The sequence below is a fragment of the Trachymyrmex cornetzi genome, unplaced genomic scaffold (genome assembly GCF_001594075.2).
Source record: "Trachymyrmex cornetzi isolate Tcor2-1 unplaced genomic scaffold, Tcor1.1 scaffold117, whole genome shotgun sequence".
NCBI classification, from domain to species: domain Eukaryota; kingdom Metazoa; phylum Arthropoda; class Insecta; order Hymenoptera; family Formicidae; genus Trachymyrmex; species Trachymyrmex cornetzi.
In genome coordinates this window covers 563603-588896 of record NW_017295730.1, presented here as the reverse complement: position 1 = coordinate 588896, position 25294 = coordinate 563603, and the positions used below count along the sequence as shown (strand labels likewise).

Sequence of the window (25294 nt, the reverse complement as noted above, 5' to 3'; positions counted from 1 at the left end):
AGACGGTACCGTTAATCGAAAAGGCCAATTGTCAAGAACTCTCTAAATCTAAATCAGTGGGTAATCACTGATTATATATTATTAGTCCCAAGCCACTGATAATCAGTGATTCAACTGAAAAAAGGAAGTTTGCATAATTAAAATACCAATATTTGCACGTCAGTTCCACTATCATATGGATACATTGAATTTATACATTAAAGCAAGATTAGCTAGATTAGGGATTTGACGTTTCTTTGATTTTTTAGTTGAACTTCACTGCGAATTCACTGATTACCTGTAGCATAATTATGGGATTGATAATCAGTGATTATCCACTGATTCAGATTTAGAGAGAAGGGAAGTTGATAATTCGCCAAAATTATAATAATGGTTTGTAGTAATGTTGTTACATTGGGAATACACAGGTGACCTTTAAGAAAAACCGCAAGGTTCTCATTACAGTACGTATACGAGAGTGACTGCTTGTTAATTAAGAAAATGTGGTCGTCCTGCGATATTCTTGAATTATGATGGAAATGTCAAGCTAGATGTTGTTGAATCGTTACTATCAAGGATCAACAATAACCTTTAGTTATTGCGAAACTGTGCGTTTATCTATCACCGTATTACGTGTAATACTTCAGAAATATCGCTTGTAATTATCATCAGCAGTATGTATTTACGAATTAAACTATTCGGGAAGATTGAAGAAACTGAGAGAAGAAAGCGTAATTTCCTAGTTTGAAGTTGTCTGTAGGTGCAGGTATTCTTGATTATAGCTGAGATTTACACGATCGATAATTATCGACGTGTATCGAGCTCGTTCGTCTTACATTGCTGGCGAATAGAAAGTGGTCCCATGGTGACCGCCTTTGGCCTCGATCTTGATTTTGCTCGCAATAATCTGTCATGTGATGTTCTATGACAGGCTGACCGTCTTAATTTTTGCTAGGGTTTCTCAATCTATCGCGAATAGAATCGCTTTAACGGAGCACTGTCGTATGTGAGATTTTGTAGCATTTCTATCCTATAGAAACACAATTTCTATCGTCACTGCTCAATAATTTTTCGAAATTCAATATTTATTCGATAATTTTGAGGATCCGATTTACATCTTAAAAAATATTTGATTGTTTTTCGCGAAATAATTTTGCGTATAATAGTAATTTCTACCGTAATATTTTAACTGCTTCTTAAAGTTATATCATCAATTTTGTCAAATATTTAATATTATAGGAGATAATTCTCATATATTATAAATTTTTTATATAATTATACACACGATGACCCATTTTAATCGACGGATCCAAATATCTCCTAAAATACGCCAGCTACAAAAAAATGGTTGGGGCAAAAATTGTCGAGGGCAATGAGGGTCATTTATCTGTGCTAATAATTTTGACCTTCAGGTCGATTTTCAAGGTCATTTTTTTAAATGGAAAATTTTACGTTTGAAATAATATTTTAGAATTTGTTATTGTGAGTTTAAGAAGGTAAATTCAAGGTCAAATCAAGCATCGCAAACGTGAGAGGCAAGGGAACTCACGATAATCAAACACCCCAAACGTGAGAGGCAAGGGGACTTACGATAATCAAGTACCCCGAAGAAAACAGAACTTACTACGTCCACGTCGTTGTTTCCGGGTAACGCTAAAAGTAAAGACAAGGTCTTTGAATTTTTCGAAGCTTTTCACTATTTGAAGTACCGCCAAACACTTATCATGCATAAAAAGCTTATAAATCTAAATTAACAGCTTCTAAGTGCTTTTTAATCATTTAATTTTGATTTGACCTTTTTAAACTCACAATAACAAATTCTAAAATATCATTTCGTAAAATTTCCCGTTCTTTTCGAATCCGGTATCAAAAATAGGGGTTTCCATTTAAAAAAGTATCTTGACCTTCAAATAACCTTGAAAATCGACCTGAAGGTCAAAATTATTAGCACAGATAAATGACCCTCATTGTCCTCGACAATTTTTGTCCCAACCATTTTTTTGTAGCTGGCGTATTTTAGGAGATATTTGGATCCGTCGATTAAAATGGGTCATCGTGTATACAAAATTTGTAATATATTAGAATTAAACAAAATTTATAAGAAAAAACGATTTTATACAACTTGAAGTGTTTTATTAATTATACAGCATTTATTTTAGAAAAATTTTTTTTATTCTTTCATTAATTTTCCGTTTGCAATTTGTTCTGGATTTTTTAAAAATGTAGAAAAATTTACAGTTTATGTTTTTCAACATTTCTATTACATTATCTATAAAATAATTTTTTAATAAGAGATATTTTAGATGCGAGAATTGGACTCCGCCTTTATTTCGGAGAAACTTGAGAGTGAAATTTCGCTTGTGCCAAAAAGAACTCAGATTGCGGACCGAGAATTAAGAATATTGTCGAAATTACTTATCTATGAGAATACTGCTAATTATTTATTATTGCTATTTGTTATCTATAATACAAATCATTAGATTTATAACGTATAATTTTTATAATCCTTGGAGGGCTTTAAGGTACTAATAAACGCTTTCTATTGTTATCACCATTACTTTGAGTCCCCATAAAATATGCTTGTCATAAAAGGAGAAAGACCAACTCGGTGAACGACAGTTTTCAGACTCTTTTGATTATCTGCGATTTTTGATTAACGAATTATTGTCGTTCTCGCAGTTAAAGGTATCATCGGGAGATTACATGGACCGCGACGCGAACTCGTAAATTCCGGTCCTTGCGCTGCGGAGAAAGTGAATAATTAGAAGCCGCTTTAAGAAAGCCTTAAAGGTCTTTGAGACCCGACCAATGAAGCGGTGCGTAACAGCCGTTAATGCGCGGTACCGACTCCTTAATTAAGTGGACCTTGTTAATTCATATATTATACATGGCGCGTACTCAGGATTTTCTCCGCAGTGATAAATCCCGCAGATACGTCCAACAATTTAGCAGCCGCTTTAATAACGACATCGCGTCACGGTTCACTATATTTTATCGCTCCAGACGATGGCGATGTTTAAAGGAGACTCGGATTCTTGAGAGATTATTAGTTAATATTTTACAGCATTCCTCTATCCGATTCTTTTCTCATTGATGTAAAAACGTTCGCGCCGGATGGCGAATGTGCATAGTTGTATTTATCATGTCTCAGTGATATTTTTTACAATCAGTTATACATATAGAGACGGATAAATAAAATACATTAAACATTAATATATAAAATTATAGTGTGTTTAAAAAAAAACAATTTAATCTAATTTTTTATTAACTTTTTTAATTTTTAACTTTTTTAACTTTTATTAATTTTTTAGCCAAACGATTGAGTCAATCGATAGTAGAATCGTTATGCTACTTGTACAAGCATTTATAATTAATACGTATTTGAGCAATCAGTTATATAAATCTACACTATTTATATACATTCATTAGCAGTCGAGTGATATTTTAGCAAACATGTTGTGACTGCTATGGTGGATTTATTTTTCGGATTTATTCACGGTCATGGTGGGAAGGTGCGATCCAAGATGGGAAATTTATCTAATCGTTCGGTATTTCGCACGTCTCGAATTTCACGACAATCCGATGGCGTCGTGATACAACTCTCATCTAGCGATATAATAAAGCGATGCCTTTATTTTCACTCCGATAATACCTCGAGGCGTCGAGAGAAGTCGAATGGTAGGAATCTCTCACGGATCGTGAGATCGAAGAGGATCGATGGATCTCCGTTGCAGTATTGCGGTTAGAAAAGTACTCTCGCGAGTATGCGTAACTATTCGCGGCTAGAAATTACATTTATTCTGTTCTCTCGATTTCCCTCTGAAGTTGAAAGCCTTTCTTCAGATCAATAATCTTTTAGTAATTTAGATACTATCGTAGATCAATATTTTCCACTAATATAGATTCTAATAATATACACAGATCCAATAATAATTATTTCTTCCTCTAAATTTCTTCTCCTGAATTGAATTTTTTAATGAATTTCAAATAATCGTAAGAACTAGACTTAAAATTAATGATGCAATATTTTTAGAATCATTAGGGAGTATTTTTTCTTAACTTTTGCGATCTTAACTTTCGTAATATCTCAGTTTCAAGCACGGTATCTTTTTTAAACACATATATAAAAAGTTTTTCGTGCAATTTATATAATTTAGGAAAGATTTTTTTAGAATTAAAGGATTATATTAATGATATCATTTAAAATTTGTAATTTTAAGTTTATAGCTGTATTTTCTTTTAGTATTAAATTTTTATACATAAAAACTTGACTCAAATATTCACAGGGTCTAAAAGAGTCTGTGGGATTTGTTGAATATATATAACGTATACGTATCCAATATCAATCGCAATTTGTCCGATATATGAACGTAAAATCCTGGCGCTTGCCTCATTGTGCGCTTTGTAAAAGCGCGACGTAAAGATACGGAAAACAATGAAAATCGCCGGAAACATCGTAAAGCAAGCACGGCGTTGGAACGCGATGCGTGTGCGCAGCAGTAAAGCAGCTCCATTATACATTCACTGCGTGTTTGCGCCATTGTAACGACACCGTAAAACGATAAGGTGCAATGACTCTGACGATAACGCGGCCAGGCCTTTTTCTGTTGCGCAACGATATTCGCGCAAGAATAAACAAATTTCTACATTGTGACACTTGTAAGAAAGTGGACTCTATCTCGGTTATGTTTTGATTTCACCGTTTACCTTTCATAGTCACCCTGCGTGAAAAGTTTGCACAATAACGCGCGAAAGCACGTATTCAGCGTATCTCGCGAACAAAAACGCGCGATGGATTGTCGATCGATTTTCTGCGGTAGCAATCACGCTGCTGATAACGGCCGTATCGATAATCGGAACGGTAGCGTGATAATAAGGCTGCACCAGTGGCTAATTCGCGAATTGCCTAGTTAATTGCGTCGGCTGTGATATTATTTTATATTTTCTTTCATAGGCGAGTCGTTGATAGCGACCTCGATTAATTTATTCGATTCGGTGTTAATCGATTATTGCTCGAGGTAGCTTACGAGGCAGAAACGCTTTTAATTACAATTCCGCAGCTCTTTATGCGTAGTCAGCCAGTTCGATATTACATTAATGTGGCGGCAGCGTTTTACACATGTTTCGTTAAGTTTTTAATGCACAACAATATTTCATGTTCTTTATTGCGTAATGGCTATATCGCTGCATTGCTAATTTGCTTCCGCGACACGGTTTATTGTCGTCAGACATTGTCATCGTCGCGACTAAGCAATGCCGTATTTCTTTCCGTATGAATGTTTCTTTTCGTTTCCTTTTGTGGTTGTAAGTTATATTGAGCCGATAAATATGTATTCATGATACTCTATTGCATAATTCATGTGCCTTTTATTGCGACACACCTATGACACCTGCTCGTTGTCACATTTGGCGTTAATCTGAAAGATAAATATTCTTATCGCCGAGTAAAGACAGAGAACTCGCGCCTTTCGTTCCGGCGTCCCAACTTTACTCTCTCATTGAAAGCAAAGCATCGTATATCATATCTTATCGCAGTTGTAATAAACGTTTGAAATCGTAAATATCTCGGTTAAATTTACAGTATATTGTTGTCTACAAGAATAGATCGATTTCGATTTTTCGCGGATAAAATCGCAGATATAGAATCGTATTTTTAATGCGATAATATATAACGCTTTGCGTACACCATTATAATCTAAAAATCTAATATTATATGATAGATTTGACCATTACTTCCAATATAGGTACGCAAAATTGTGAAGATATATGTTAAGATATTTGATGTTAAGAATAAGAAAATTCATGTTGAATACATAATTAGATAATTACATAATTATATGTTTTTAAAAATGTCTCGCTAATTTGCGCGTTTTACAACATTATTATTTATCTTACTAGGCGTTTCTTGTTTCTGTGTACAAACGATAAAACGCAGTATGATACACATTACAATAACATATCCCAATAAAATCTCACTGATAAAATCTGAACAAAACGGACAAACTTGTCAAGTGTCATTCCTAATGCCTTGCATGCTGGATGATTCAATTAGAAACGATTGAATCTAATTCCAGTACATTACACACATACGTAATATATACACGCATATATGCGTCGTGCATTTCTTTAATTATCCAATTAACGCACTCGCCTCCATTCGAATGAGACCGTGGATAGTCAAGAAACGAGAGCGCCGCAGCGGCAGGGAATTCGCAAGATATTTTCCCAGCAGTGTGAGGGGAAAGAGATACAGACGGGACGGATATGAAATTGGTGCTGGGGTATTCTAATGAACCGTGCAGAAAGCGCAAGAAAAATCGAGGTCGGACGCGCATACGCGTGGAATTCCGTAAAACATTCCCGAGTCGCAGATTTACATTGTAGGCGCACCGCGTAACTGTTCCCTTTCACTGTTTTTTTCGGTCCCACTGAAAAGGCAAGTAGTTCGTTGCTCGCATTATTTGTGCGGCATTCCCGACACGTGTACGTTCCGCGGTCGCAGGACCGGCCGGTGTTAAGGTGCGCCAACGTATCACATCTCGTGGCTCGATGAACGAGCCGCGTAAATCGCAATGTTAATCGCGACCGCTCGAAATTCTTTACGTGGCGTTTTTAATGGAAGTTTTTGACTTTTTTGACCACTCTATTTCGGAATGCATTTAGCGAGATTGATTAATCCTAACAAAATTGAAATAACATAGGCAGTACATTTTATTGAAATTGAACGAGGACAATGTTATTCTAAAGCAGGTTGTTAAAGGGACTGATTTAAAAAGTGAAATTTCATTCTTCAGAGTGAGATTAACTTTAAAAGTTTTAGAGAATTGGAAAGAATAAGGGCACTACACTGAAAGAAAAGATTGCTGCAACAAATTAGATGGTTAAATATGGCATAGCATTTTTAATTGGCTGTAGCAACCAATTTTTGGTTGCATTAGTCAATCGAAATCCTATACTGACATTACGGATAGGCTAACACAACCAACAATTGGCTGCAGCATCCAAAAATTGGCTGTTGCAACCAATTAAAAATGCTATGCCATATTTTACCATCCAATTTGCTGCAGCGGCCAATCTTTTGTTTCAGTGTAGGAGTCAGGCGTAGAAGACGTCGCGCAAATAATACACCTATTATTGCGTGAAACTATTCACTAAACGCGCTTACATGTTTCGGCTCACTTTTGAGCCTTCCTCAGAGCAAACACAAACTAACATATATAAACTAAAAGTTATCCTGTCACATGGTGAGCTCTCCTACATCGAGAATTTAAATGCCAGAGTTAAACAATAAAAAAAGGAAGAAAAGGAAAATGAAAAAAAAAGAGAAATATTGAAAATGTCGAAAGTTTTTTAGAAAATACAAGTCAGTATTCTTATAGTTAAATCTATCAAACGCTCTAATCGAGATAATCAGAAATTTAATTACAGTATCCAGATCGGAATTCGTTTTGTTTATATCTCTTGTTGGTACAACGATACTTTCTTCACTGTAAAAGCCGTGAAGGAATTTATTTCGGCTAACGAATTGTCACATTTTATTAGAATAATTTATACAATTTTATCGTAGGCGTGCAACAGAAGCGATTTATCTTTGAAACGGCTCCGTTCGCACGGTGAAACAATTTAATCGTATTGCATTTACGTTTCTACGCGCAGCTTTAATGAGCATGTTCCTACTCGCAACGACGCAGTCGTCGCCTTCTGAGCGTCGACCTGCACGCGCGAGTAGTACACGGCTTAAGGCCCGGCCGCTGTGAAATGCATTTGCTTACAGCTGGCTCACGTACGTCCATATAAAACATCGCATTATTCGCGAGTTATGCCCCGTACGCACGTCGATGCTTCTTTCTCTTCTTCTTTTTTTTTTTACCTTCACCCTTTTATGCTGCCTCTTAAAGTCTTCAGGCAGCCCTTAGCGCACATGTGTATCGTCGTCCGTCTTTTTCCTCCTCTTCTCGTTTTCCTTTTGCCCCTCTCTGCACCACCTTGGCAACGCGCGACGAATGCAAATGCATACTTGGACTCGTCCGAATCCGCTGAGATACATTAGACGATTTTAAATGCGAAAAAAAAAGAATAAGGGATTATTGTTGCAACTTTGTGCGAGTCAGTGATGAGATACGTTGCAACCGGGGTTGCAAAAAATGTCGGCTCTTTCGAATCCGATGAAATATATTAAGCCGAAAAAAGTATTTTCGCCTTTGTGAACCGCGATAGGCATCTGCGCGGAGCTGCATTTTGCGACTCATTGCCGTTTCACGCGCGGATTTTGCAACGTTACGAATGATGTATATCGGTGGTTCTCAGCACATTTCAGATTTGCAATTTATGAGAATATGAGAAAAATTTCTGGTTGGAAATGAACGAAGCAGAAGATTCTCATCATATCGATCAGAATTCTGGTTATCTCAAGTAGAATTATAATAAATTTAACAAGAGAGAGAGAGAAAATTTCGATTTGTTCATTTTCAATCAGAGTTTCAACATGCAAAGAACGATTTTGCTGAAGTATCTAAAAATTTAGTTAGATACGATCTGAGAATAATTTTGTTGGATCATCAAAATAATTACTTAGGAATCTCAAGCATGATGAGCAATGCTGCGAAGAGTAGCAAAGAGTTTTGATATTCTAGAAATTAGTTTGAGCATCCTGCATAATTATTTTGATAATCATATAGATAATTATTTGACTAACAAAATTTTCAGGTCTGCATCTGGATAACTTTTTAGACATTACAGCAAAACCGTTCTTTCCGTTATATTGGATTAATGTAACTAGACTCTTTTTCACTGGAGATGTTCCTTAGGAGGATCAGTGTTTCATAATCAGCACTGGTTGCAGTTTTTTCTCGTTCATGTGACAGCTTATTATGACATAAAAAGGAAAAAGTTACCAATTACTAATTAAAGCTGAATAACATAGTTCTTTATATTATTTAGGCGTACTGATCTTTGCATGGATTTCATATATGATTGCAATTGAGGAGGAAATGAACAAATCGCGTGGGATTGGCACGTACAAAACGCTATTTTCATCGAGTATCCACAGATTTATACTCGCAGTTCTGAAATCGAAAGTCATCCGCGATGAATTCGCAGTCGTCTCGCTTTCTATTATTGGAGAACGCACAGAACTCTCATTTATACGTCGCGTTTGTCTGTAAATATCTAATTTTCAGTCTATAAATATGAATCTAGCATTATATCAGTCATATTTAGCACTAGATGTGAGATATACATTTTCCCGCCCTATATTTTTATGGCCGTCTCGATTGATGTAGAAACTGAAACTGGGAGATCAGTAGATAGATCGGGAACATAGTAGTATCGATAAGCAAAGGTTACTGGGCGAATCAATAAATTGCTGCATAATTTAGCGTTCGCGTTGTTTTATGGTCGTTTATTATGCACCTGCATAAATCATGTTACGACAAAAAGGCATCGCGCGCGAAGTCTCGCCCGTTCGATCTTGAGGCTTTATGCATTCCTTACGCGTGTTTCGAAAGTAACGGCGTGGCGAGGCGGTGTGTAAGGGGTCAGAAAGCGAAACAAAAGGTCCAGCACGCTTGTCGTGCTAAACTAATTATCGATAAGGCAATCAATCTCTAGAACGCGCCGCGCTCCAGGTCACTAATGCCAACCTCCGGGCCAAGAGAGAAAGCAGTTTTGATTAGAGTTGTAAAACCATCTATTCCACTATATTAACTATCTAGATTATGTATAATATCATAGATTCTTAATGCGTATGTGTAATTTTACGAAATCTCGTTGCGCCTCGTAATTGCATTTTGCATATTACGATGAAAGTTTTATGTAAAATCACGCTCGAACAAATCGAATCAATCATTTGCGAAAATTGCTGACTTTCGAGCCTTTAATTTTTTTCTATAATTTCTGTATAAAATAGAATTTATTTATAATTTCTATATAAATACATCGAGTTGATACGTTGTCAGATTGTTTAAAAGATATTTCATTAAATTTGCATGAAATCAAATCATCTCTTGTACAGAATAAGACTTTTATAAAAAAAATTATATAATGACAAAAATCGCTAAACTACACTGAGAAAAAAGATATAGTGATAGTAATAAAAAAAGAGAATCATCAACAAATGGCCGATTATGATTGGATTAGTTTGTTAAAATAACAAAATATAATATTTTTTTGTTAGATGAACAAAATTTTTTTATTTAACAATACAAATTTATTTAGTTACTTACGTTTTGTAAATAACAATGTGAAATTTGGTTACTATTACAAAATAAGTATTCTTTTAGTAATTTCAACAAAATAATCCACTATGGTAGAGCAAAGAGTGTTTCGCGGAGCTATCAGAGATGGCGTGTCTTCTCGTAAGAGAAATTCAACGTCTACCTCTATAAAGCCGAGACGATTAGAGACTAATCTCGTGGACTTCTCGGTTCTCGCCACACCATGATCAATCATGGTAATTATTTTTTCAGAGCGATTAATAATTTCAATTGCTCTAAATCTATACATATTTTTGCTAAGCTAAGGAAATTCAAAAATTCCAAACATAATCACTTTGTAGAAAGTGAGAGAGATACTTATATATTATTCATTTTGTTCCGGTTTTATTTCTAACTACAAAAGATCTATAAACATCATACAAAACAGTTTTTGTACCATTAAATGGATCAGTTTAGTTAATAAATTTAACAAATTAATATTGTCGTAGTAACCAACGATTTGATTGATCATACCTCAACAAATAGATTTTGTGTTAGTAACAAAATTTTGGTTATTGATACAAAACATTTCTCTCAGTGTATTCAGTCGTTTATTTATATTCTATAAATAGAATTAAATCCTGTTGGTGTGTTATCATATTGATTAAAAAATATTTCGCTCCTTTATAGTTTTCTGTCATTATAGTTTTTCTTTTTATTGGAGGTCTTATTCCGTACATAAGATGAGATCTCATGCAAATTTTACGACGCACAGCAAGTACATATCAGCGAACACTTTGAAAGCGATGCCAATCTCATGCATTATATAGGCCTCGATGCTTAATATGGATGTCGCTGTCACGAGGCGCCTCGAGAAAGACCATGTTTGATCAAGTCTTTCATCAAGGCTGTGTCAACCGCGAGGTCGTCATGCGCGGGACACCGCCTATGTAAAACTCAAACGTTACAACCTCGTGAAACTCGTTAAAACGACGGTTATTTGGCGTAACCAAAGTACCCGCCGTCGTGTACACGAGAACATGTCGTGACTTCATCGTCTAGCACCTCAGAACTGGCTATTGTTCTATGAATAGAGCTCAGCTATCTCTGTCCCTTCCTAGGATTTCTGCTCTTCGTCAACCTTTCACCGTTTATACCGGAATCACTAAACATGTCGCGAATGTATTAAAATTGCGATAGAGATTTTAGCATTTTTATGGTACGTGTTTATCAAGATAAAATATTTTCCCACGCGAATCTCATCTTCGAGATAATGCCAAATATAGCTCATGGTGATTTGATGACGAGAAAAAAATTGGACTAATATTTTGCCGCAATTAAAAAAATTTCTTTCACTCTTGTCTATTTTAATCAAATTAACATATTCTTAAACGCAAGATTTGTTTGAAGTTATAATTCTTATATGACTATAAAATATGATATAAAAAGAAATTGAAAAGGACGGCGAGTATCACATTTTAATGGGCGTTGTTGCATATGAAAGTCATAACTTTCGAAAGAAGAGAAACTGAGATAAATATCATACAATATATTTCTGTGATTTCTGAGGTAGCACTTGTTTTTAATTTGGACGCCATTGTTTCGGATATAGTTGTATTACGACAGGTAGCTCAACAAATTATTTTTTCATTCAAGCGTGCCGAGCGCTTCTCATAGGTCCCTTTGTCTCTGTGACTCGTAACCTCTCTTTGAAATGGAACAATGACGAGGAGGAAAGGAGAATCGGAGAACGCACGCGGTTACGCAAGCGGTTGCTCTTCAACTGCTCCACGCGTTACGCATCAACGAAGGAAAATTAAGCGAAGAATCAGCTTCGAAGAACCGTTCCGTTTTTTCGCGTTTACCGCGTCATCGTACCGCAGAAAAGTACAATACACCTGTTGTACAGTCAGGAATATTTTCTTAGTCAAGAGACGTGAAATTAGACATTGAGATACGAAATCTTTTTGTATAACCTCTTTTCAAACATTTTTACTATCTATAACAAGATACACTTTATTACTATTTCTTTTTTAATTGAATAATTGTAACAATTTTGACATTTAAAAAGGTATTATTTTCTGTTTCAACGTTTCTGTTCTACTATTTTATATATTTTCACATTTAAACATTAAATTTCTACATGTAATTTTGTAATTTTTATTTGGAAGAAAGAGAGAGTGAGAGAGATGTATATCTTATTAAGAACTTATATAAAATGCTTATTAAGAAGTTCGATTTCACTGAGAGAATCAAGGAAGTCGGTTTGTTCGCTGAATTGGTACCACGACTTCTCACCGCCTATAGTTCGATCGGCCATTCGAGTCAGGAGACGAGGAGCGCAAGAAGACCCGGAAGATCACAAGAGAGAAGGAAATCTTCGTAACACAGAACAGTGGATTCGTCTCCGCGGTGAATGGTACACGATACCTTATTATAGGCCACGTGCGTTTACACGGCGGCATATACATTCAACTAACGCTTACCGATGTACGATCGATTTAACCGTACGTGAAAATCGAGAGCTGGAATTGGATATTCTGATATTACATTTTCTTCCTTAGAAAGGTCTAATCAGTTAAAACATTCTCTGACATTTTGTTGCATCTATTTCTGTGTATCTTGTCCTCAATTATTCACACACAAATAAATTCAGTTTTTTTATTCAAGAACCGTTAAATCCTATCAGATTTACATTTTTTATTTTTTTGAATAAATTAAAACTCGTGTCGCAAATATATGAATATGTATAAATATCCTGGAAGAACAGTTTTGCTGAAATATTTAAAAATTTGACTAGATTTGAAAATAATTTTGTACTCAAAATAATTATATAAAACGCTCGAGCTGGTTGCTAGAATGTCGGAAAGGACAGTTTTGCTAAAATATCTAAAAACCAAATACAAATTTGAAGATAATTTTGATGGATCATTAAAATAATTATGTTAGGACTGATTGCTAAAATGTCGTTATTTTTTACAGTATCGCTCATTATGCTCGAAATTACTATGTAATTATTTTAATGGTCCAACAATATTATTTTCAGATCTATCTATCTAAATGTTTAGATATTTCAATAAAATTGTCTTTTTTTTTCATGAATGTTCTTAAAGTATCTAAAAAGTAATTAGTACAGATCTGAAAATAATTTCGTTGTGCCATCAAAATAATTATACAGGGCGCTCAAACTGGTAGAACGTCAATACTTTTTACAGCATTGCTCATCACGTTTGAGATTGTTACGTAATTAGTTTAATGATTCGACAAAATTATTGTCCGATTTGTATCTAGCTAAATTTGATGAAAATCGTTCTTTCCGTGTAGGTGAACGCACATGGAGCGATTAAGAACGATGAAAAAGGAAGCGAACACACACTGCCGCGGCATACTCCCGAGGCATTGCGAGAGAAAGGACGAGAGAAAAGTCGGCGCGGAGAGCGTGCGAAAGCGATTCCCGTCGCGCGTGGAATTATTGTTCGCTGGGCGGTTTAATCGTCGGTAACGAGCAACCGCTTGACGATACCTACTCCGTTGTAGTATATACGGCCGTGGCCGTGGAAAGACAATAAAACGGAATCGACGTTACGGGGGAAATGCGGTATCTGAGTATCTTGATGGGCGTAATTGTCCTTCTTCTCGCGTTATCGGCGCGGGACGATCTGGCGATAATACGCAGGTCGTCGTCTCCTATCCCGAGACGTGTCGATCGAGGCATCTCCTATCCCGTTTGCGACTCATAGATTTACGGACTCAACCGTATACGAACCGTAAGGATAAACCGTTGGAAAGTCTTTCTCGTGAGAGTCGTCGGTCGCGGAAAGGATCAAGTCGAACGAGTTCCTCGACCCGATGATGTCGCTCCTCCGCGCGAAATCGCGTAGATACGTTGAACGATGCGATGAACCGGGATGCCGGGAAACGAACGAAAATGAAATAAGTACGTTTTTTAAGTACGGCACTTGCGTCAACGACACGGTCGTTGATGCATGATTTATGATTTAACGTTAAAGCCTATTATCTCGGTATAATTGGTAAGGTGTGGTTTATATACATGCCTACGTGACTTTCTAATAATATAATTGCTCGAAGCTATCTGCACGTATTACACATTTTGGGTTAGCACCGTTCAGAGGTTAATAACGTATATGCACGCGAATAGCTTATTTAGTGTGTGAAATTGATTTGCTGATAGAATATGCCAACGAGAGAGCCATGTACGGATAACAATTAAATATTTAACGCGGTCAACGTATCTTGAAATTCCAATGTTATGCGCTTTCATCAATCAAGATGTCAGTTCTTGTATAGAAATCTTGTCCCTTATTGCTTAATCATCCTCCAATTATTTTCTGAGAATTCCTCTGTCATTCACAGCAATTTAATCTTTATTGATGCGTCATAAGTGTACTATTTTTATCTCTTTTTTTACGCAAGGAAATTTGCTAATATTATTTACATGCTTATTGCATTCTTTCATAGCTACATTGAAAGAAAGTTTACTAAATTTTAATAAATATTTCTTTAGTATATTAACGAAACATTTACTTACAGTACATAAATATTATATTTACTCAATAAAAATTACACTTAAAGCAAATTAATGGTTTTTATACCAAATAAATATATGTTTAAATTTGTTTAGTTAAACATTTTGTAAATATTCGTTTAAATTTACTATTTAAACAAATATTAAAATTTAATAAATTTTTTTCAGGATATTAAAAATATATCAGACAGATAAAATCTTGATTCTTTAAGAGTTTAGGTTTTAAGTTAACGCGATTTGTAGATAGAAACAAGTTCTAGTCTTCGAATTTTCGTCGTTCTTATTCTACCGATAAGAATATCGTCATTGGTAAGAAGAATTGAAACGTGAAATTTGGTTTGCTCGTTGCCATTGCCTCGTCGCGGCGTGTACGTCTACGTTGTTGCTCGTGTCCTGTTAGCCGTGGGACAGCCGGCGTATCCGCGAGGGATCTACGAGGGCAAACAGTGCGCTAATTAGATTTCCACCTGCCAAGCGCACAGCGCATCGCAGCGCAGCGCAGCGCAGAGCAGAGCGGCTCAAGACGGACGCGCTTTGCCGCGCTCGATGTTGCGCAGCGCAAAGAAAAGCAGCAGTGTATACGGAAGCAACCGGTTAACCGGCTGCTTGATTTCAGTCGACAGTACCCGATTACGACGACGAAACCATATGTTGACGATCGAGCGGATTGCTAGAATTTTGCGGCGACGGCAGCGGCGGCCATCTGCGAAAGGAATTAATGTGCCGGTTTGTAACGGCTGATTTTGCTTACGTAACATGTCGATCCGTTTATTATCGAGATTTTATTTAGTCAGCCAAGTTGGAAGTTCGTAATGTAATAGCGTAGGAAATTATACGAAAAGAAAATTCTTTTAACATTAAGGAACTAAATAACCTAAACAGGAAGAATGTTTATTAAGTTTTAAAAAAATTTAATGTATAATATTTCAAATAGTTTTCTGCTTTCTGTTCTTCACTTTTTAGTTGGCCATCTTATTTTATTTTGAAAAATCTTTGGCTTAACGGATGTTTTATTACAATTACGGTATTACTGATATGTAAATACTTCATCATTAATTAATACATTTATCGATGGAATACCTTATATTTATTACTATTAAATTTACAGTTATCGTAAATTACACTTAATGTAGCACAGTTTTGTAAATGCAAAACTGACGTGCAACGGATGTTTCAAATTTCAACTATTATTTTTATACCTAAAGTTTACACTCTAAATTTCTTGCAGTGAAATCTCACTCCAAGAAAGTGAAAATGCAACCACCCTTGAAAAAAAGTGAAAATATTTCACTTTTTGAAAAAAAATTACGATCTTCACTCTTTAGAGTAAAATTTTAAAAAAATGAGGTTTCACTCCTTTGAAGTAAAAATTTACTTTAAAAAGAGTGAAAATTGTCACTCTTTTTTAAGAAGTGAAATATTTTTACTTTTTTTTAAGGGTGGTTGTATTTTCACTTTCTTGGAGTGTGAGATTTTACTGTAAGACATTTCGAGTGTAGGTATCAACTACCTGCATATTTTAGGTCCTAAACCATCGTGCTATTTCTGACCGTTAAAGGTCTGTAACGAAAAGCGATCAGCATTCTTTCTGAAGTATACTAATCGCTCGTGCATACTGCTGAGAATCTGCGTGGGGTTCTGTGAGAATTTTAGAGAATGGACGTTTGCCATTTGTGACAGAAGCAGGTAGGCAGACAATCGCGCATGTCATCGGGTGCAAATTAAAGCTGACGCCATCCTCCGCGGTACGCGTTCGGAGACCCCGATTTTAAAATTCGCTTTCGTCACATTGTCGCTCTCGGGTGATGCCAACCCTGCGACAGTCCAAGAAATATTGATGGATAAACTTAAATTATGTTATTCCGAGGTACATGAAACTTGCACAAAAGGTTCTCGTTATATAAATTCGCTACATAACGCGTTTGAATAACATATCTGAACACCACTCAATCTTTTTGTATTGCTTTAGAGATATAAAAATCTTTTAATTATTCTATTTAAGTTTATATAAATAATATAAGTCATATAATTGTATAAATAATTCTTGTCGCAACGTAATAATAGTCATGCACAGGAAAATAACGCTAGTTCTTTGTTGTGAATCGTTCTTCATTAACACATACATATAATTGAAAAGATGTTTGTTACTTAGACTTTGACTTATGAGTTTTAATTTAATTGCATCGACGAATCGTCATCAGTTTCAGGAAACAGTCATCATTGTGATACCATGTATCACAATGATATTATATGACCTAAGCAATAGATTATAGTCTAAATTTATATACATATATCAGTAGCACTTTCATTGAATCTTTCGAGAATTATCTTAAAGCAAAGCAACATGTCACGTACAGGTGTGTCTTTTATCGTACTCTGTAGATTATTTCACTTTTCGTATTCAAGTTACTGCGGGGATTTATCTACCGGTATGACTAATCTCTACCTCTCAGGTCAGGTGCTTTTCTATCAGTTAGTTTCTTGTAGTTGTACTTTATCAAAGCTTTTATTAATGACAAGAGTACATCCGAGCGAGATTTATCTAATATAATACGTCATTCGCGTCCAAGTGTATTATTGACAAACCGATGGTTCGACTAGTCCGGTAACCGATTGGACTAAAGATAAAACATAGTTATATGTCAATGGCAATGTGTTTTTCTATTTAGATATAATCAAAATTTTATTCATGTTCATATAACGTTGAGTGTCATGCAAATCTTGAATAACATTGCGAAACTTTAACTAATATTAGGCATTTATAATAAAATAATTAATGAATAATGACAAAAAATAATTAATTTAATTTTTCACATATATATTTGTTATATTTTTTTAAAAAGATAGTTTTATCACGTCTAAATATATTGCATTTTCTACATAAATTATTGAAACATTAATCATAGCATTCAATAGATTTATTTAACAGAAAAAGCAGCTTTGCTACTGTTGTAAGATCCTTTACGATTCAATTGTATTCATTAAAATAATTAAATTCTTGCCCTTAGTCCCCACTGGATCTAAATTTATAATGTCAATTAAAGAATCTTACAACAGTTGTTATTTAGCTTGAAATAAATTCGGATCAAGGAGCGAAAAAGAGACTCTTTTCGATAAGCATTCGACATTCGTAATTTCGTATACGAGTTTAACGTGTACTTATTTATTTAGCTTGAAATAAATTCGGATCAAGGAGCGAAAAAGAGACTCTTTTCGATAAGCATTCGAATCGACATTCGTAATTTCGTATACGAGTTTAACGTGTACTTACCTGGTGTGCCCTTAAAGAGGTACAATTTATATCGATTTGCGGCGAATATTTATTTCAGTTGTTGGTGGATTAAATTGCAGCTGCCATGTCGCAAATCAGAGAAGATGAGAATGGCGAAGAGAAGTGCCACGTTGTGCATATCGTGCGATCTTTTCGCTTATTTATCTGAGGATTTGTTAATCCAGCTGCTCCTAATCCCATATGTGTACATATATAGTTACTACTCGCAGCGCGATTACGGTCATAATTCATAACTGACGTGATTGCGTCACCCTCGATACATCATCATAATTGGCGAGGTACAGGAAGTTCTACGACGCTGCCGGTCTGTCGTGATATCTTTCGCTATTACTCGCGGTGAATAGTTACTCAAATATTAATGTTATTTATTTTCGTGATTTTCTGATTTCATTGTGCATTATTAATGCAGAGCCTGGCATTTATAATCTGTTTAAATATAATAGCTCCATTTTGAACATGTTTCGTTGAAAGAATTTTGCAAATTTGAACTCAACTGAAGAAAAAGAATGCTATTAATATTGAATTTTGCTTTATAATTCTTATAATTATTAACTTTTACACTGAGAGCGTTTACTTGAAGTATCACGAAGCAAATGTTATTTATGACGTTTCCTTTGATATTTATTATATATTGATGTTATGAAAAAATTTGATTGTGATAACTAAATATACATTTCTGTAAAATATATTTTATTAATTATAAAAAATAAAATTAATGTTTCATTTGTTAGGGATAAAATTTTATTTCGCCGTATTCAAATAAAAATTTATTATTAAATAAATATATTTCTTACAAATAAATTTTTAAGTATTTTTTCCTCAGTGTATCGTTTTTATAAAATTTATAATTCTTTAAATTTCAATTTTTTACGTCTTTGAAGAATTCTCGTACTCCTTTATATGCGGGAATGTCCGTAAAAGTACTGGAGGCATAAGATCAAAAATAGCTGAGCGAATAAAAATAGCCTTTACCTCGGAGCAGAGCGGTCGAAAAAATTGACGATATACATTTTCATGAAGTTAACGAAATCGAATCTCGTACGCGGCCGTTCTTAACCTGGAATGCGAAGGATCGCGGGCGAATCACGCCGCTCGCGGGGCTTGTCAAGGTGGTTCGGATGACAGAGGCTGAGTCATTCTGTCGATCGTTCGCGGTTACATTTCGCTTCGGCGAGATATACGATTTCGCGAAAAACGATTCGCGACTCGCTCAGCGAATCCTCTGAGGGAGCTCCGACCGCGAAATTCCGGCGAAGCTCTCGTTTTAATATCACATCGTGGTGTCGTTGTCGCGTCGTTGTCACAAGGACGCAATAACGTCGTTCTCTTCGCCTCGGGTTACCTTGAAGAATTTTCAGTCGATTAATGAAATGAGGATCATAAAAAGAATTTGCGGCGGTAACACGGCAATACCACAGCGGGGTTGCACGAGCACGCTCTGGCAGCTATTTACCCGCTATTCATCGGGCGATTCGCGAGAGGTAATCTTCGGGATTGGTAGGCGAGGTCATCCTCGATATACAACACACTTGCTACTGTGGGGCTCTCGTTCACGGGCCAAATATGGACTACGCCTTGGAAATGATCGCGTGCCGCTGAACGAGCGGAAAAAAAAAAGGAAAATCGTAACGCACGCACACACCACTGTCGGAATTATGATGTATGGCCGCCTTAGCCGGATGATTATTTTCTGGATTGTACGAATCGCGTTTCTTTACATCCGACTATAAATAGCGATATCGACGATGCACGGGAGATCGGGGAGATCACGAATGGGTTGCGTAACTTGCAAAAAAATCGCGGCCGTCGCGAGATTTATGCGCGATTTATTTCAAGACGAAGAGACGGCTGAAAAGCTTGCAATGGTGTGGTTTCATAGTTCCCAAGCGACGAGGAGGATAATAATGACAAGAGGAAGCCAGAACAAGGAGACTCCGTCGAGGCTTGCTTTGGTGAACGGTGAAAGCGATTCTCCATTAATGCTCCTCTTCGCGAAGGACTTGGAACACTTGTACGCATGTGTGCTCAAGCCCCGCGGACTTCCGGTCGGAGCACTTCGAACGTGTACCTACGCGAAATGAAAAACGTTAACAGACTTTCATAACCATGGAGAATAACATACTAGAAGCGGATGGAGCGTCATCTCCTTTGTTCGTTCAACAATCAATAATCGCTATGATTTCTTGACGATGAAAGTAAAAATAACAAAGTAATTTCAAGCCCGACTGCATGACGACAGTCAGTGAATAATTAATAGCGATAAAATTTGTGGAAATGTTTATTTCGTATAACGCGGTAATTATTTGAAGTCTACGAAATCTTAGAAAATCACGTCAAACGATAACTTTTCTTTTGATATTTCTAACTAGATATGTATTGTTTGTTTATCGATTCGTTATTCATAGATCTCGATTGCGATGAATCGAGTAATTCCACAACTTCGTGGAATATCGCTGCGTTTAATAGAAAAAGCAGCTTTGCAATAGATGTAAGATTCTTCAATATGATTGGTTTATTTGTGTTTATTTAGATTCATCGAGGAAACAGTTGTGAAGCTGCCTTTTCTGTTGAATACAGCCATGGGCTGCGTTCAGCAGAGAAAGCATAGCTTTGCAACTGTTGTAAAATTCTTCAATACTGATTAGAGTTCTTGCCTTTGGTTCCTTGTGGATCTAAATATGTAAACCAATTATATTGAAGAATTTTACATCATTTGCAAAGTTGCAACTTTCTTTGCTGAACGTATCCATTGTCTCGCGACTCTATCATCGCTCATTTGTAAACAGGACTGGGAATTAGGTGGGACAACGTAGGCGAGATACCTTGGAGAATCCGTTGGAGATCCTGTTGAACGATGGAGCCGCGGGTTGTAATCGTGATCCTTCGAGGCGGTCTTATCTGTATAACTGTACCTCATTCGCGCAGTTTACCGTCACCGTCGTCGTCGTCGTCGTCGTCGCGTCGCCGCCGACTATTACCTATTCGCGCAAATCTCCGCTTCGATCATCGATCGTCATCGCGTCTCTTTTTTTTCCTGGCAACCTCGATTTTTGTCGAATATCCGATTAGCTTTACATAACGGAGCCCACGTAATCCACTTCCGTTACATGATAGGCTAACGTCGATCCTTGAACGTGACATTGGTGATTTCTAACGATGATGTTTGAAGGAAATTGCATACTACAAATTGCTCATTCGATCGATCTTTCAGGATTGACTTGTTGGAATTTATAGAATGCAATAAAGCGTGCAGAGGGTGATTTATTATGTTACATTATGTCACTATAAAATTAAAAGTAACATATCTCATTAATAGTATAATATTACGTGAATTTTTTTGATTATTATGATCTAGACGTATAATATCATAAAAAAAATATCTTTAGATATTTTATAAATGACACACCACGTCTTCTTCTTGTTTCATGAAAATATCAAGTAATATAGCTTCTGTATAAGAAGATACAATATTTACAGAGTTCTATACAAAATCAGATAAATTTCTACTATTTTAAATAGTACACTGAAAGAAAAGATTGGCTGAATATGGCATAGCATTTTTAATTGGTTGCAGCAGTTAATTTGTGATTGCGTTAGCCTAAAATCCTATATTAACATTGCGGATAGGTTAATGCAACAAAAAATTGGCTGCTACAGCCAATTAAAAATGCTATGCCATATTTTACTAATTTACTGCAGAAGCCAATCTTTTCTTTCAGTGTACTATTTAAAATAGTAGAAATTTATGTGATTTTGTATACAACTCTGCAAAGTATCTTCTTTTACAGAACCTAAATTACTTGATGTAGAAATTATTTCGTTCGTTACCGTTCCGTTTTTTAACGAAACGTTAATATGCTACTTTATATCGTGCGGTATATTTTTCCTGCTATGGGGAATAAGTAAGAGTGCGCTGTACGTAAGAAATTGCCAAAAAATCGCGATCCGTGCGTCACGTGCTGTAAGGACGTGACCGTAATCCTTCGAGGTGGTCTTATCCCTGTAACTGTACCTGTCGACAGCGGTCCACCGACGATTGCCCATCGCGGCTACTATTAACGATTTTCCCGTTAGGATAAATACGTGCCAGGCGCCACACAGGATCTCGGCGATTAACGGCCGATTAACCGTGTGGCTTGCGGCTGTCTTGAGATTTTATGGAAAATATATCTGTCATGGAATTTCTCTTTTCTTTCTCTCCTTTTTTTCTTCTTTTCTTTCTCTTTAACCGTATTGTGTTATTGCTTCTACATTGTTAACAGTGCACTCGAATCATTGACATAGTACTCTCATTTCGCCCCTCCCCCTTCTCATTTTATCTACTTTCCGCTTTCTTTCTTTTGCTTCCCTGAGTCCGACGATCTTTTGAACGATGGCGAATTCCTCCGACGATTGCCCATCGCGGCTACTATTAACGATTTTCCCGTTAGGATAAATACGTGCCAGGCGCCACACAGGATCTCGGCGATTAACGGCCGATTAACCGTGTGGCTTGCGGCTGTCTTGAGATTTTATGGAAAATATATCTGTCATGGAATTTCTCTTTTCTTTCTCTCCTTTTTTTCTTCTTTTCTTTCTCTTTAACCGTATTGTGTTATTGCTTCTACATTGTTGCACTCGAATCATTGACATAGTACTCTCATTTCGCCCCTCCCCCTTCTCATTTTATCTACTTTCCGCTTTCTTTCTTTTGCTTCCCTGAGTCCGACGATCTTTTGAACGATGGCGAATTCCTGCGGCGATTGTAACTTTCAAATTATACACAGAATAGCGGAACCCTTACGATCGTATGTTATGTGCGTACCGCTTATTCTCTATAAAGTTTCTATACCGGTCATTTTTCTCGCGAGTCCTTACGCACAGTAGAGTTTATCGCCATGCTTTTTCTTCGCAAATGAATTCTCATTGGTGAATCCCGGATTCGCTGAGTTTATAAAAGTTGTATCGGGGTCACACATGCAGTTATTCAGTCAATTGCAGAGATTTCCTGGTTAATCTCGATTAACTGTTAATTGACGTCGGGGGAAGCGGCCGGAAGCCAACTATGAGAAGCGTAATATTGAAGAATCGCATTTATAATGGGTATAATGCCCGTCGAGTTCTTACTCGGGCAATTAAAAATTCTAATCATTTTTTAACAAATTATACGTTTATTTATCCGTGTAATTTTGCTCAAGTAGAATTTAGGATTTATTCAGAGAAATTTAGATATTATTTTATAAGATATATGGATTTTCGTAGGATAGAGTAATAGTTGAAGGAAAAAATAAGTGTTACGTATAAAAACAGTATTAAGTAAAATTTACTTACTTATAGTAAATATTTATTCGATAAAAAAAAATGATAGTTAAATTAAATTAATGATTTTTGTGTCAAATAAATGTATGTGTATATTTATTGTAATAAACATTTACTCTTAGAGCTATTTAAATAAATATTTATTAAAATTTAGTTTTTTGTCAGTGTGATGCAAATTAAAAAAACATTTGTCGACTTTCAAAGCTTGTAATATCGTACTTTTATAAAAATTAATAGAAATTAATTATAGTATTTTTAATTAAAATTTTAATTAAGACTTATTCAACATTTTAAGACACTGAACTCCGCAAAACTCATTCATTCGTCCATAATGTACATGCTTCACGACTACCTCGGCCGATACTTCCCGCAGGATATCGCTCAAGTCGTTAGTTTTATCGCGCCTCGGATCTACGACATCTGATCTACGATGTCGTTGCGGCGCGAGAGATTGACTGAACGCGATGAAGGAGAGAGAGAGAGAGAAAGAGGAGAGGAGAGGAGAGGAAGCTATACTCGGTGGTTTTCCAAGAGGGTTGCGGACGCGGCTCCGCACGGCGCTCGCAGGTGGTTACACGTCGCCGACACTCGCGGCACGGACTCGGATTCGCGTCGCTCGGTGCCGTTGTCGGTGGTGACGTCGCCGTCGTGGTGGTGCTGGTACTGGCACTGGTGGTGGTGTTACGGTAGGTTATGCCTCGCATTCCTGCCGAGGTCGACGAACCGAGACGAACCGCCTGTGCATGCCGCGCCGCGCTGCTCGCTTCTTGGCCACTGTCCGGCCTGCCTTGCCCTTCCTTTCCCTTCCCTTCCCTTCCCGTCTGTCTTTCTCTCTCTCTCTCTCTCTCTCTCTCTCTCTCTCTCTCTCTCTCTCTCTGTTCCCTTTCTTTTCGTTCTTTCGTCTCTCGTACCCGCCGACGACTATGGCCATGGCCATGGAGAGCTTCGCGTATCCGCGACAGAGAAACAACACTTCCTCGTGCCGCTCCTCCCACACTTTCCAGGGCGTTCCCCATGTGCGACCGCGACGGCGGGACACTTCCGTCTGTTTCGGTCCCGCGACGCGAAATCAAGGTTCTCCTACGTTATGCTTAATTATCCGCCGACAGTCCGCCTTTAGGATCACCGGCAAGAGTCTAATTAAGGGATATGTCGCGTGAGACTGGAACTATGAAGAAACGTACATCCCTCCCCTACTACGTCCGCTTTAATGAGCAATTCCGCGGTGTCCTTTTAGATCTTTAGACATTATTTTCTATACTACTTAGCTAGTGTAGTATAAATAATTCATAAATTATAATTTTATCTTTACATGCGACAATTAGAATATATTAAATTTTATCTGTTTAAAAAACGATATCTCTGTCTTACGATAAAGAAACTTTTTTTTGCGATTACGAGCAGTAATTTTGAATATGAAAGTTGCTAGTTTTAAGTGCTACTTTCTATTACTTTAATATGCGCGTATAATGCAAAATGAAAGTCGATTTTGCTGTAATTTATCATATTTATATCATAATAAGTTTTCTTACGCAGATATAAAAACGAATAATCGGCACTTTTCTTTTTTCTCGGTGATGGGCAGGTGCAGCGTACGCTTTTTTCGTGGAGAAAGTGCACCTTCTATCGCTTTATATATTTAAAATAAAATCTGATCTCCCCTATTAACCCTTCCTGCAAACTAAAGGTCTGTTCTTTTTAGTTGAACTTTTACACTCGTTCAGCTAAAAAGAACAGGCCTTAAAAGTTCCGTCCATCCGGCCACACTCTCGTCGAACTTATTGTTATAGTCTCTTAATAATAATTTATATTTTTATACATTTATTCTTATATTATTTATATATTTTTTATGCAATTTTATATTATTCTTATATTGCTATGTTTTTTTTCTGTAAAAATATAGCATGAATTACGAAAAAAAATTTTTTAGAGTTAAAAACGCAAACTACCCTGATAGAAATATCATATATTTTTTCAATAGTTACT

General features: G+C 36.4%; 1 protein-coding gene across 3 annotated transcripts in view; it reads left to right on the top strand.

Moving 5' to 3' along the window:
• The window catches only part of osp (myosin phosphatase Rho interacting protein outspread), a 217765-nt gene that overhangs the window by 63890 nt on the left and 128581 nt on the right, over positions 1-25294 (top strand). The window lies entirely within an intron of this gene.